The following is a 12359-nucleotide window of genomic DNA, read 5'->3' as shown; positions in this document are numbered from 1 at the left end:
CATAGGGCAACATCACCTCTAGTTTGTAAATATAATTTAATGATACATCTTCTTAAATATAAAGACACGTCCTATGGCTATTCAAAAATAGCAGGAAATATAAGCATGCACAATAAAGATATGTGTCTAAAGGAAATATGGCCCTAAAGAAATAATTTACCTAAAATTTATAGTTTCAGGGAAGCCTCGGTGACTCAGTTGGTTAAGTGGCCAACTCTTGATTTTGGTTCAGGTCATGATCTCAGGGTTGTGAGATTGAGCCCCACGTTGGGTTCTGTGCGGGGCATGGAGCCTGCTTAAGATTCTCTCTCTTTCTCTGTACTGCTCACACTCGTGCTTTCTCTCACTCTAAATAAATAAATAAATAAATAAATAAATAAAATTTAAAATCTTAGAACATGGGGTGCCTGGGTGGTTCAGTCAGTTAAGAGTCCAACTTCAGCTCAGGTCATGATCTTGCAGTTCGTGAGTTTGAGCCCTGTGTTGTTTGGGCTCTGTGCTGACATCTCAGACCCTGGAGCCTGCTTCAGTTTCTGTGAGTCCGTCTCTCTGTTCCCCTCTCTGATCATGCACTGTCTTTGTCTCTCTCTCTCTCTCTCAAAAATAAATAAATATTAAAAAAATAATAATAAAACAAAATAAAATCTTAGAACATGGAACACAAAGACTACACTCAAGATAATTAATATATGCATTACTTCACATGGTTACCATTTTCTTCTTTCTTTCTTTCTTTCTTTCTTCTTCTTTCTTTCTTTCTTTCTCCTTTTCTTCCTCCCTTTCTCCTCTCCCTCCTCCTCTTCCTCTTCCTTCTTTTTCTTCCTGTTCATGTGTGCATGGTGAGGACACTTAAGATCTACCCTCTAAGAAAATTACATATACACAATACAGGGTTGTTAAATATAGTCACCATGCCCTATGTTATATCTCCGAAATTACTCATCATAGTCATTTATAACTGAGACTTTGTAACCTTTGGTCAACATCTATTTGCCCATCCCTCCAGCCCCTGGTAACCACTACTCTACTCTCTGCTTCTCTGAAACTACTTTAGATTCCAAACATGTAAATGAGATCATTCACTATTCGTCATTATATGCCTGGCTTATTTCACTTAACAGGTTCATCAATGTTGTCACAAATGGCAGGTCTTGTGAATAATCCTGCAATAAATAGGGGAATGCAGATATCTCTTCAAGATCCTAATTTTATTTCTTTTGAATATATACATGGAAGTGGGATTGCTGGATCATATGACAGTTTTATTTTTAATTATTAAGGAAATCTCCATACTGTTTTCCATAAAGGTTGCATTAATTTACATTCCCACCTACAATGTATAAAGGTTCTCCTTTCTCCACATCCTCTCCAACACTTCTAATCTCTTGTCTTTTGATAATAGTCACACTGATGGATGTAAGGTGATAGCTTATTGTCATTTTGATTTGCATTGAAGATTAGTGAAGTTGAGCATGTTTTCATATATGTGGTAGGCATTTGAATATCTCCTTTTGCGAAATGTTTATTCAAGTTTTTTGCCAACTTAAAAATAATTAAGCTTTTTATTTTGAGAGGGACAGAGACAGTGTGAGTGGGGTAGGGGCAGAGAGAGATGGAGAGAGAGAATCCCAGGTAGGCTCCACACCATCAGCACAGAACCCAATGCAGAGCTCGAACACACAAAACCATGACATCATGACCTGAGCCAAAACGGAGAGTCAGACACTTAACTGACTGAGAAACCCAGGAGCTCTTCTTTGCAATTTTTTAGTTGGATTATTTTTATTTTTTTTACTATTGAGTTTTATGAGTTCCCATATATATTTTGGATATTGATCTCTCATCAGACATATGGTTTGCAGATTATTTTCTCCCATTCCGTAGGTTGATTTTTCACTCTGTTGTTTTCTTTGCTGTGTGGAAGTTTTTCATTTTGATGTAGTCTCACTTACTCATCCTGCTTTTGTTTCCTGTGTTTTTATGTCATATCCAAAAAATCAATGCCAATACCAATGTCACGAAGTGTTTCTCTATGTTGTCATCTAGTACTTTTACAGTTTCAGGCCTTATGCTTCATCTTTAATCCATTTTGAGTTGATTTGTGTGGGTATTCTAAGGTGAAGATTAAAATTCATTCTTTTGCTTGTGGACATCCAATGTTTTCAGCAGCATTTGTTGGAGATATATGCTTTACCTACTTGCATTCTTGGAACTCTCGTCAAATGTCAGCTGACTATTATTTGCATGCATTCATCTTTGGCATCTTCTGTTCCATTTGTCTCTATGTGTGTCTTTATGTTAATACCATACTATTTTAAATATTATAGCTTTGTAATATACATTAGAGTTTTATTTTTGTTTATTTATTTTTAAATTTTTTTTCAATGTTTATTTATTTTTGACAGAGAGACAGAGCATGAGTGGGGGAGGGGCAGAGAGAGAGGGAGACACAGAATCCGAAGCAGGCTCCAGGCTCTGAGCTGTCAGCACAGAGCCCGATGTGGGGCTTGAACTCCAACTGCAAGATCATGAGCTGAGTTGGAGTTGGATGCTTAACTTACTGAGCCACCCAGGCACCCTGTAATATATATTGTAATTTTTAAAATGTGATGCCTCGAACACTGTTCTTGTTCAAGATTGTCTTGGCCATTCATGGATTTCTGTAGTTCCATATACATTTTAGAATTATTTTTTATATTTCCATAAGAAATACAATTGAGATTTTGATAGACACTTCATTGAATCTGTACCTCACTGTGTACAGATTGGACATTTTAACAATACATTAAATCTTCCAATCCATGAGCACATCTTCCCATTTATTTCCTAATTAATTTCTTTTACAAGCATTTCATAGTTTTTGGTCTACAAGTCGTTCACACCTTAGCTGCTTATGCTCAATATTTTTGTCTTTTTTGATGGAATGTAATTATATTGTTTTCCCAATTTCCTTCTTAGGTAGTACATTATTAGTGTTTGGAAAGCAACTGATTTTTGTATGTTGACTTTATATTCTGCAACTTTACTGAATGCATTTATTAGTGCTAACAGTTTTTTTTTTTTTTGCAATTGATGAAATGAAACTGAAATGATTAAATGATTAAAAGAAAAGACCACCTTTGAAAGTTTTGGACGTGTCTACATACTTCAGGGAGTTGGAGGAGGTCAGAATTTATTAAGAATTACAAGTTGGGAGGCACTTGGGTGGCTCAGTCCACTGAGCGTATCACTTTGGCTCAGGTCATGATTTCACAGTTCATGGGTTTGAGCCCCATGTCAGGCTCTGAGTTATTAGCTCAGAGCCTGGAACCTGCAGCCTGCTTCAGATTCTGTGTCTTCCTCTCCCTCTTTGCCCCTACCTTCCTTGTGCTCTCTCTCTCTCTCTCTCTCAAAAATAAATATATAAACATTAAAAAGAAAGAATTTTAAGTTGGGTTTAAAGCACTATTTAAATTTGGGGGCTTGATAAGGACTGAGTAAGAATCACATACAGCAATCCAGAATTGCTGGAAATGGCCAGGAGAGATTTTGAGAAAAAGTTCAAATAATCTTAGGGTATTAAATTGTTTGTTGAAATTTTCCAATAAAGAGTTAATGGTTTTCCAAGAAGTACCTATAATGAACCATGGAACCATTAGTGGGGCAGAGCAGTTCTGGAAGAGTAAAGAAGTGCTAATAATAACAGCAGAATAGCCAACTTATGTTAATGTGGGCATTAAGGTGTGATTTAGATTCTCAGTGTCCTTTCTGAGTGTGGGAATACATAGTTTTGAAGCATTAGTTCTCAATTGTCTAATCTAGTTCACAGTGTCATGTTTTTATCTAATAAATGAGGAGTTACACAGTTCACTGCATTATTACTCTTTTAAATACTCTGTTTTTCTATGCTTCTAATTCCCCTGGGCTTTTTCTCTACTTTCTCAAAATAGATTTATTTAACACTAAACTGTGTCTATTTTCCAAATTAGCATTTGTAGCCTATTGCATAAAAGCAATTTGAAGTTTTACAACATGGTTAAATATTCTTAGATCAACAGAACACAATAAAATTTCAGTGATAATGAAATTATCAATTCCTTCTTGGTAACTTATCAAAATGTTTTATCTTATATTTTATAAACAGTTCCTTAATACATGTTTGTTTATTAATGAGTTAATATCATATTTATAGAAAGTGAATTTAAGAGCTGCATTACTTATCTATGATTTGAGGGCAAACATTTAAGAAAAGAGGGCATTAAAACATTTTTTTTCTATTTTGCTAACTATCTATCTGGAAGAACCAGACACTCCATTTACCAATACTTCCCTTGCTCTTATTTCCATATCCCATCTCTTAGGTTGTAGAAAATTTAAATTCTTTGACATTTTGGAAGAGGAAGAGTTGAATCAACTGTGAAATGTTTGCAGTGTCCTTGAATTATTAATCGAAGTATACTGTTTCCTTCAGGTTTGGTGGTGTATCTGATGCACTTGTTAAATTAATTTCCAAATAAATAGACTCCAGATATAATTACGATGCACAAAAAAATCTTTAGTAATGCACAAATGTAGAAAAAGCTCTGGATACACACACACACACACACACACACACACACAGACACACACACACACACACACCTCTTACTATTTATTTAGCATGTGACCTGTTTTTATACATTTTCCAGTGAGTAAACATCAGCAAGGTGTTTATATGAAGTACTAATTTGCTATTCATCTTACAATAAATTTACCTAGTGGCTCTTAGATGGTCAGTGGGTTGAGTGTCTAACTTCAGCTCAGATCATGATCTCGTAGTTCATGAGTTCAAGACCCACATCAGGCTCCCTGCTGTCAGAGCAGAGCCTGTTTCAGATCCTCTGTCTCTCTGTCTCTATCCCTCTACCTCTTGCACTCTCTTAAAACTAAATAAACATTAAAAAAATAAAAATAAATAAAAATAAAATGAATACACTTAATCAGTGTAATACTACCAAATCCTACAAAACACAGTGGGTTTGTTAGGGCAATATCATGTATTAAAATTATTCTCGTAATTCCTCAGAAAAATGTCTCTAGAATTTTACATCTATAAGTTAGTAATTATTTTAGACATGGGAAAATACTATTTTGATTTTGGGGAAATATTCAAATTTTGTTAAGAAGGAAGTCTGTACACATCAGACCAGATGTACTTCACAGATATATTCAGAACATTTCATCTTAAAGCAGTAGAATATACATTCCTCCTAAGTGCACATGGAACATTCTCCAAAATAGATCACATACACGGTCATAAATCATCCCTCAAAAAGCCCACAAAAAGATCAATATCATACCATGCATATTTTCAGACCACAATGCTATAAAACTTGAAATCAACCACAAGAAAAATTTGGAAAGACCACAAATATTTTTTTCTGTATCTATACATCACATCAATAAAAGAAAGGACAAGAACCACAGGATCCTCTCAATAGATGTAGAAAGAGCATTTGACAAAATACAGCATCCTTTCTTGATAAAAGTTGTCAAGAAAATAGAGATAGAAGGAACATATTCCAACATCATAAAGGCCACACACAAATGACCCACAGTTTGTATCATCTTCAATAGGGAAAAACTGAACTTTTGCCCTAAGGTTAGGAACACTATAGGGATATTAACTCTCACCACTGTCGTTCAACATAGTACTGGAAGTCCTAACCTCAGCAATCAGACAACAAAAAGAAGTAAAAGGCAAACAAATCAGCAAGGAAGAAATCAAACTTGCACTCTTTGCAGAAGACATGATACTCTACATGGAAAACCTGAAAGACTCCACCCAAAATCTGCTAGAACTGATACATGAATTCAGCAAAGTTGCAGGATATAAAATTAATGTACAGAAATCAGTTGCATTTATATACACCAATAATGAAGCAGCAGAAAAAGAAATCAAGGAATGAATCCCATTTACAGTTGCACTCCAAAATCATAAAATACCTAGGAATAAACCTAACTAGAGAGATAAAAGATCAGTACACTGAAAACTATAGAAAACTTATGAAAGAAATTGAAGAAAACACAAAGAAATGGAAAGACATTCCAAGCTCATGGATTGGAAGAACAAATATTGTCAAATTTCTATACTAACCAGAGCAGTCTACACATTCAGTGCAATCCCAATCAAAATAACACCAGCATTCTTCACAGAGCTAGAACAAATGATTCTAAAATTTGTATGGAACCAGAAGACTCATGAATAGCCAAAGCAATCCTAAAAAAGAAAACCAAAGCTGAAGGCATCACAATTCCAGACTTCAAGATATGTTACAAAGCTGTAATCATTAAGACAGCATGGTACTGGCACCAAAACACACATTAATCAATGGAAGAGAATACAAAGCCCAGAAAATGACCCAAGAGTGTACAGCCAACTAATTTTCGACAAAGCAGGAAAGAACACCCAATAGAAAAAACGACAGTCTCTTTAGTAAATGGTGTTGGGAAAACTGGACAGCGACATGCAGAAGAATGAACCTGGACCACTTTCTTACACCATACACAAAAATAAACTCAAAATGGATGAAAAACCTAAATGTGAGACAGGAAACCATCAAAATCCTAGAGGAGAAAACAGGCAATAATCTCTGACTTTGGCTGTAGCAGTTTCTTATGAGACAAGTCTCCAAAGGCAAGGGAAACAAAAGTAAAAATGAACTATTGGACCCCATCAGGATAAAAAAACTTCTGCATAGCAAAGGAAACAATCAACAAAACTAAAAGGCAATCAACAGAATGGGAGAAGATATTTGCAATTGACATAGCAGATAAAGAGTTAGTGTCCTAAATCTATAAACAACATATCAGGCTCAACACCCAAAAAACAAATAATCCAGTGAAGAAATGGGCAAGACACATGGAGAGACATTTTTTCAAAGACATCCAGATGGCTAAAAGACAAATGAAACGATGCTCAACATCACTCATCATCAAGGAAACACAAGCCACAACCACAATGAATACCACCTCACATCTGTCAGAATGACCAGAATTAACAACTCAGGAAACAATAGATGGTGGTGAGGATGCAGAAAAAAGAGAACACTTTTGAATTGTTGGTGGGAATGCAAACCGGTGCAGCCATTCTAGAGAACAGTATGAGGATTCCTCAAAAAAGTAAAAAATAGGGGCGCCTGGGTGGCGCAGTCGGTTAAGCGTCCGACTTCAGCCAGGTCACGATCTCACGGTCCGTGAGTTCGAGCCCCGCGTCGGGCTCTGGGCTGATGGCTTGGAGCCTGGAGCCTGTTGCCGATTCTGTGTCTCCCTCTCTCTCTGCCCCACCCCCGTTCATGCTCTGTCTCTCTCTGTCCCAAAAATAAATAAATGTTGAAAAAAAAAAATTAAAAAAAAAAAAAAAAGTAAAAAATAGAGGTGCCTGGGTGGCTCAGTCGGTTGAGCATCAGACTTCGGCTCAGGTCATGATCTCAGGGTCTGTGAGTTCGAGCCCCGCGTTGAGCTCTGTGCTGACAGCTCAGAGCCTGGAGTCTGCTTCAGATTCTGTGTCTCCCTCTCTCTCTGACCCTTCCCGATTCATGCTCTGTCTCTCTCTGTCTCAAAAAATAAACATTGAAAAAATTTAAAAAAAGAGTAAAACTAAAGACACTTTATGACCCAGCAATTGCACTACTAGATATTTATTCAAAGGATACAAAAATGCTGATTTGAAGGGGCACATGCATCCCAATGTTTATAGCAGCACTATCAAAAATAGCCAAATTAGGGGCGCCTGGGTGGCGCAGTCGGTTAAGCGTCCGACTTCAGCCAGGTCACGATCTCACGGTCCGTGAGTTCGAGCCCCGCGTCGGGCTCTGGGCTGATGGCTCAGAGCCTGGAGCCTGCTTCTGATTCTGTGTCTCCCTCTCTCTCTGCCCCTCCCCCGTTCATGCTCTCTCTCTCTCTCTCTCTGTCCCAAAAATAAATAAAAGTTGAAAAAAAATTTAAAAAAAAATAGCCAAATTAATAAAAGAACCCAAAAGTTCATCAACTAATGAATGGATAAAGAAGATGTGGGGTGTGTATGTGTGTGTATCTATCTATCTATCTATATCTATATCTATATCTATATCTATATCTATCTATATCTATATTACTTGGAAATACTACTTGGTGATCAAAAAGAATGAAATTTTGTGATTTGCAAAAATGTGGAGGAACTTACGATGTATTATGCTAAGTGAAATAAATCATAATAAGACAAATATCATATGATTTCACTCAGATGTGGAATTTAAGAAACAAAAAAGATGAACATAGAGGAAGGGAGGCAACCATAAGATAACAACAGAGAAGGAGGCAAACCATAAGAGAGAAGCAAACCATATTCCCTTAAACACAGAGAACAAACTGGGGGTTGCTGGAGGGCTGTTGGGTGGGCCTGTGGTCTAAATGAATGATGGGCATTAGGGAGGGCACTTGGGATGCCTACTGGGTATTATATGTAAGTAATAATCACTAAATTCTACTCCTGAAACCCTTATTACATTGTATGTTAACTAACTTGGATTTAATTAAAAGTTAAGTAAATAAATGAATAAACAAGATGTAAATCTGTAGAAGATGGATAATCAAGCTGCATAATAATATTTTGTTTGAAATAGTGTAAAGTATTTCTAAAAGCAGTTCTAGAAGATAAATTTCAAAATTATTTTGTACAAAGTAGCATTATTTAAATAAGCATATACATTTTTGAAGTGAATACCTTAAGGAATACCAAACTTTGGGCTATGCAATTTGAACTGGACACTGCTTCTATATTATTATAAAAATAATTTTAATTTTTGCATATGAATAGTAATGCTTTTCTTGCCATGTTTCTCCATTCCTTATTTCAGAAAAGTGCATTTTGTCAAGGAAATAGAAATAAAAACCAGGTTTTTACAAATTGTTGCTTTGTTACTAAAAAGTATAAACCAACAGAAAACAATTATCAATTATTTTATCAAATTTTATTAGATATTCACTAATAAATAGATGTTGTTTCTTCAAATACAAAATAAAGTTGTGAAACATTTGATACATAGGAATTTTGACCAGATTAAGTAGTAAGTCCACTCAAGAAAGAGGATCCCAATCTAGGACACACGTTGGAGTTATTTTAGTCAGGTAGTGACTGCCCGGTACCACAATTAACTAGGTGTATTAGAGCTGGAGAAACACTTAACATCTCTGAACTTTACAGGACATAAAAGGCAAATCCCTCTAATTGTATAGTAATTAAATGCACATTCTTCCCACTTCCTGAAAATCTCTTCAAATATTTATCCCTCTATCAATCTTGTACAGATTGCACTTTCTACAAACTACCTCTACATCTCAGCTTTTCAGGGTTTGGCCTAACTTGAGTCTTAGTTTTCATCCTGTTCTTTCTCCAACATTAGACTTCTCTGTTAGCTGAATATATCTGATCCTCTCAGACACCTCAGAAAGCTTCTGTCCTTATGACAATCAACTTTATACAGTAGTATTAGGAGATGCACAATGGAAGGTAGTATTGTCATAGTAACCACCACCTCACCCATTAGGATGCTGCATTTTCTTTTTTAGTTGTCTGCATTTCTTTACCCTTTCCTACCATAACCAAATCTATTTTTCTCCTCAAAATGTCAATTCCTTAGTTGAAGGATTACCGGTGTTCAGTTTTACAAATTTATGCAATTATAATGCAAAATCCATTTACTTCCCAGTAATTGGAGTACAGCCATCACTGTGGGAATAAAAGCAATGCTTACAGTTCAGAATAAGGAACAAAATCATATCGTGCAGCTTGTGCCAAAAGGGTAGAACTCTACTTGGCCTCTGTGACACTCTGAGCATCAATGTAGAATTTTAATTGCAGTTTGTCTCTTTTGCAACTAAAAAACATGTTCTAAATACTTTTGAATAGCATTAATTCTGCAACTAAATTAAGGCTCTCACATTATTTATGTTGATATACTAATGTTTCTGCAGGAAAAAAGCAATCTACAGGTAATACTATGTAGCTGTGTAGTATGTGTATCACAGTGATAATTTAAATCAATTCTATTTCCTCGTGGACCTTTTCTTGTTGTTATTCGTGACAACAAACAGCACTCATGATATATGTTGTCTGACCTACTTTATCTTCTTACAGCCTCACACTTCTTGCTTCATGATAAGTAATGTACCTAGGCTTGTTAATACCGTTACCACTATCCCAGGGCTAACAATCCCAAATTGGAATCATTTTTCTTAGAGCTCTGCAGTTACTTATAACTCATATTTTCAAAAAAAGAAGACATTTCTTGTTTGTTGTGAAAGTTCTTTTCAAACAAAAACTAGCGTTTTGTGCTAGCCATTGTTTAAAAGCATATCACTGTGCAGTTTACATAGATACAAAACAAACTATAACTTTCTCTTTAAAGCCTTTTGCTTAAGACTATTTCCTAAAGGTAAGGTAGTTATCAGTCTACACAATTTACCTACCAACTCTGACATCATTGTTTCACCTAACAGATCCATAGATCTGTATTTTCATTTCTACTTCCTCAGCCTCTAAGGCAATTCAGATTTATATCTCTAAACATGTAACTACTGGGGTCAACTAATCAGCTACTAAGAGCAACAGTACTCTCTATATGATCTACCTGGTTTGTTCCCATTCTTTTTAAGCATTTTTTAGGTCAATTTCCTAGTTAAGACTCCATTTATTCATTCTAGCACCTACGATGTTTCAAGCTTGTTAATAACCTCTGACTGTTTTTATCAGAATGGTGCCAGTCATTTCAAAGACAAACTCCTAACTCCAGGCAATCCCTTACTTCTCTCCTCAACTTAAATGGCTGCTCTGTCACAGCATACAAATTTATTGCCCTCTTCTTTTGTCTGGTTCATTTCCAATCCTGTAATTTGCATGGCACACAGATATTCTTGGAAATAATTCCTTCTTCCACAGTATAAAGAAGTGTATCTAGGTCTGTTGTTTCCTTTATATGGCATAAAATCATCTATATCTCTGTTGTCTTTCCAGAAAAAGAATTTCTTAATAATAAATTGCTTCACAAATATCATTCTTTTCACCGTGATCATCTTTGTTATCTTGGCTGGCAATTTTTCCCTGCATAAAATGTTATTGACTAGAACTGCATAAAATATTCCAGGAGAAGAGATATGATAATTTTTTAGAAAGAATTAAAATCAACATATTCTGAATTATTATATGCATGCAAATGAACTTTTAATGTATCATTGTATTCAAATATATGTATATTACATACTCAAGTTGGTTTCCAAATTGTAATAATTATCTTTGTTTCAAATGTAATGAAGTTGAAAATGAGAGTTTAAAGAGAAAAGAAATATTTCAAATGATTACTTTGATTAACTGAATGATATCTTTGTGTATATGGAATCAAAAGAATGACTAATTTAATAAATTAACTCAAGCAGTCATTTGATAGGTAAAATTCATATAAAGCAATTGCTTGTCATCATGTAGCTGTGCTAATTTGCCAGATTATTTAACTGTGTAGGATTTATAGAAATACAGTCACAACAGATTTATCTATAATCAAAAACACTTGTATATTTCAATCGTTTTGAGAATGTGACTTCAATGGTTTAAATACATTTAAATGTTACACAATAGTTAACTTTACATTTCATCTGAACACTATGCCATGCCTTTTCCCAAGTTAATCCAAATGATGCTAATTAACTCAAATGAGTTATTTCTTTTAACAATAGAATTATTAAACATATTTCAAATAATTAAATGCTAAATACTAGCTGGCACAATCAGTTGATTTCTCTTATCTCCCATAATTTATTCTTGCCCTTTGTCACATTCCAGGAATTAAAGCATCATAATAATTAATCCTGTATATTTTAACTATGATAGTTTTTCTTTCAGATTAAAGTTTTACTTTTAGATGAAGTATTATAATATATCGGTATTATTTGTACATGTAAATAAAACTACCCCAAAACAACAGCAAAACAATGAATAAGAGACTCAGTTCATAATTCTTATTTTTCAAGCAAACAGAAAACTGAGTAGATATTAGGAGTTAAATTTTATCTCCAAGATATTTTGTTATTATTGTTATGACTGGTTGTCTACGACTACTGACCTCTTAAATGATATAAAATATGCAGAAATTACTGAGCTCAATTCTACCTTTATGTGCTATTACAGAAATACTAAAGTGATAAAATTGGCCTGCCTATATGTTCTACTTTCCAGATGTCCTAATTCTCTAGCAGATAGATATAGGGAGCAAGCCTAAGGCAAGCTGGCAGGCTGCTAACACCCCCTACCCCCAGGTGGGATGTGTGTGATATCCCTCAGGCACTCCTGGCTGTCCAAGGACAAAGGA

Source organism: Prionailurus bengalensis, chromosome E4 (assembly GCF_016509475.1).
Source record: "Prionailurus bengalensis isolate Pbe53 chromosome E4, Fcat_Pben_1.1_paternal_pri, whole genome shotgun sequence".
NCBI classification, from domain to species: domain Eukaryota; kingdom Metazoa; phylum Chordata; class Mammalia; order Carnivora; family Felidae; genus Prionailurus; species Prionailurus bengalensis.
The sequence above is the reverse complement of the archived record's forward strand: the minus strand, read 5'-3'. Positions refer to the sequence as shown.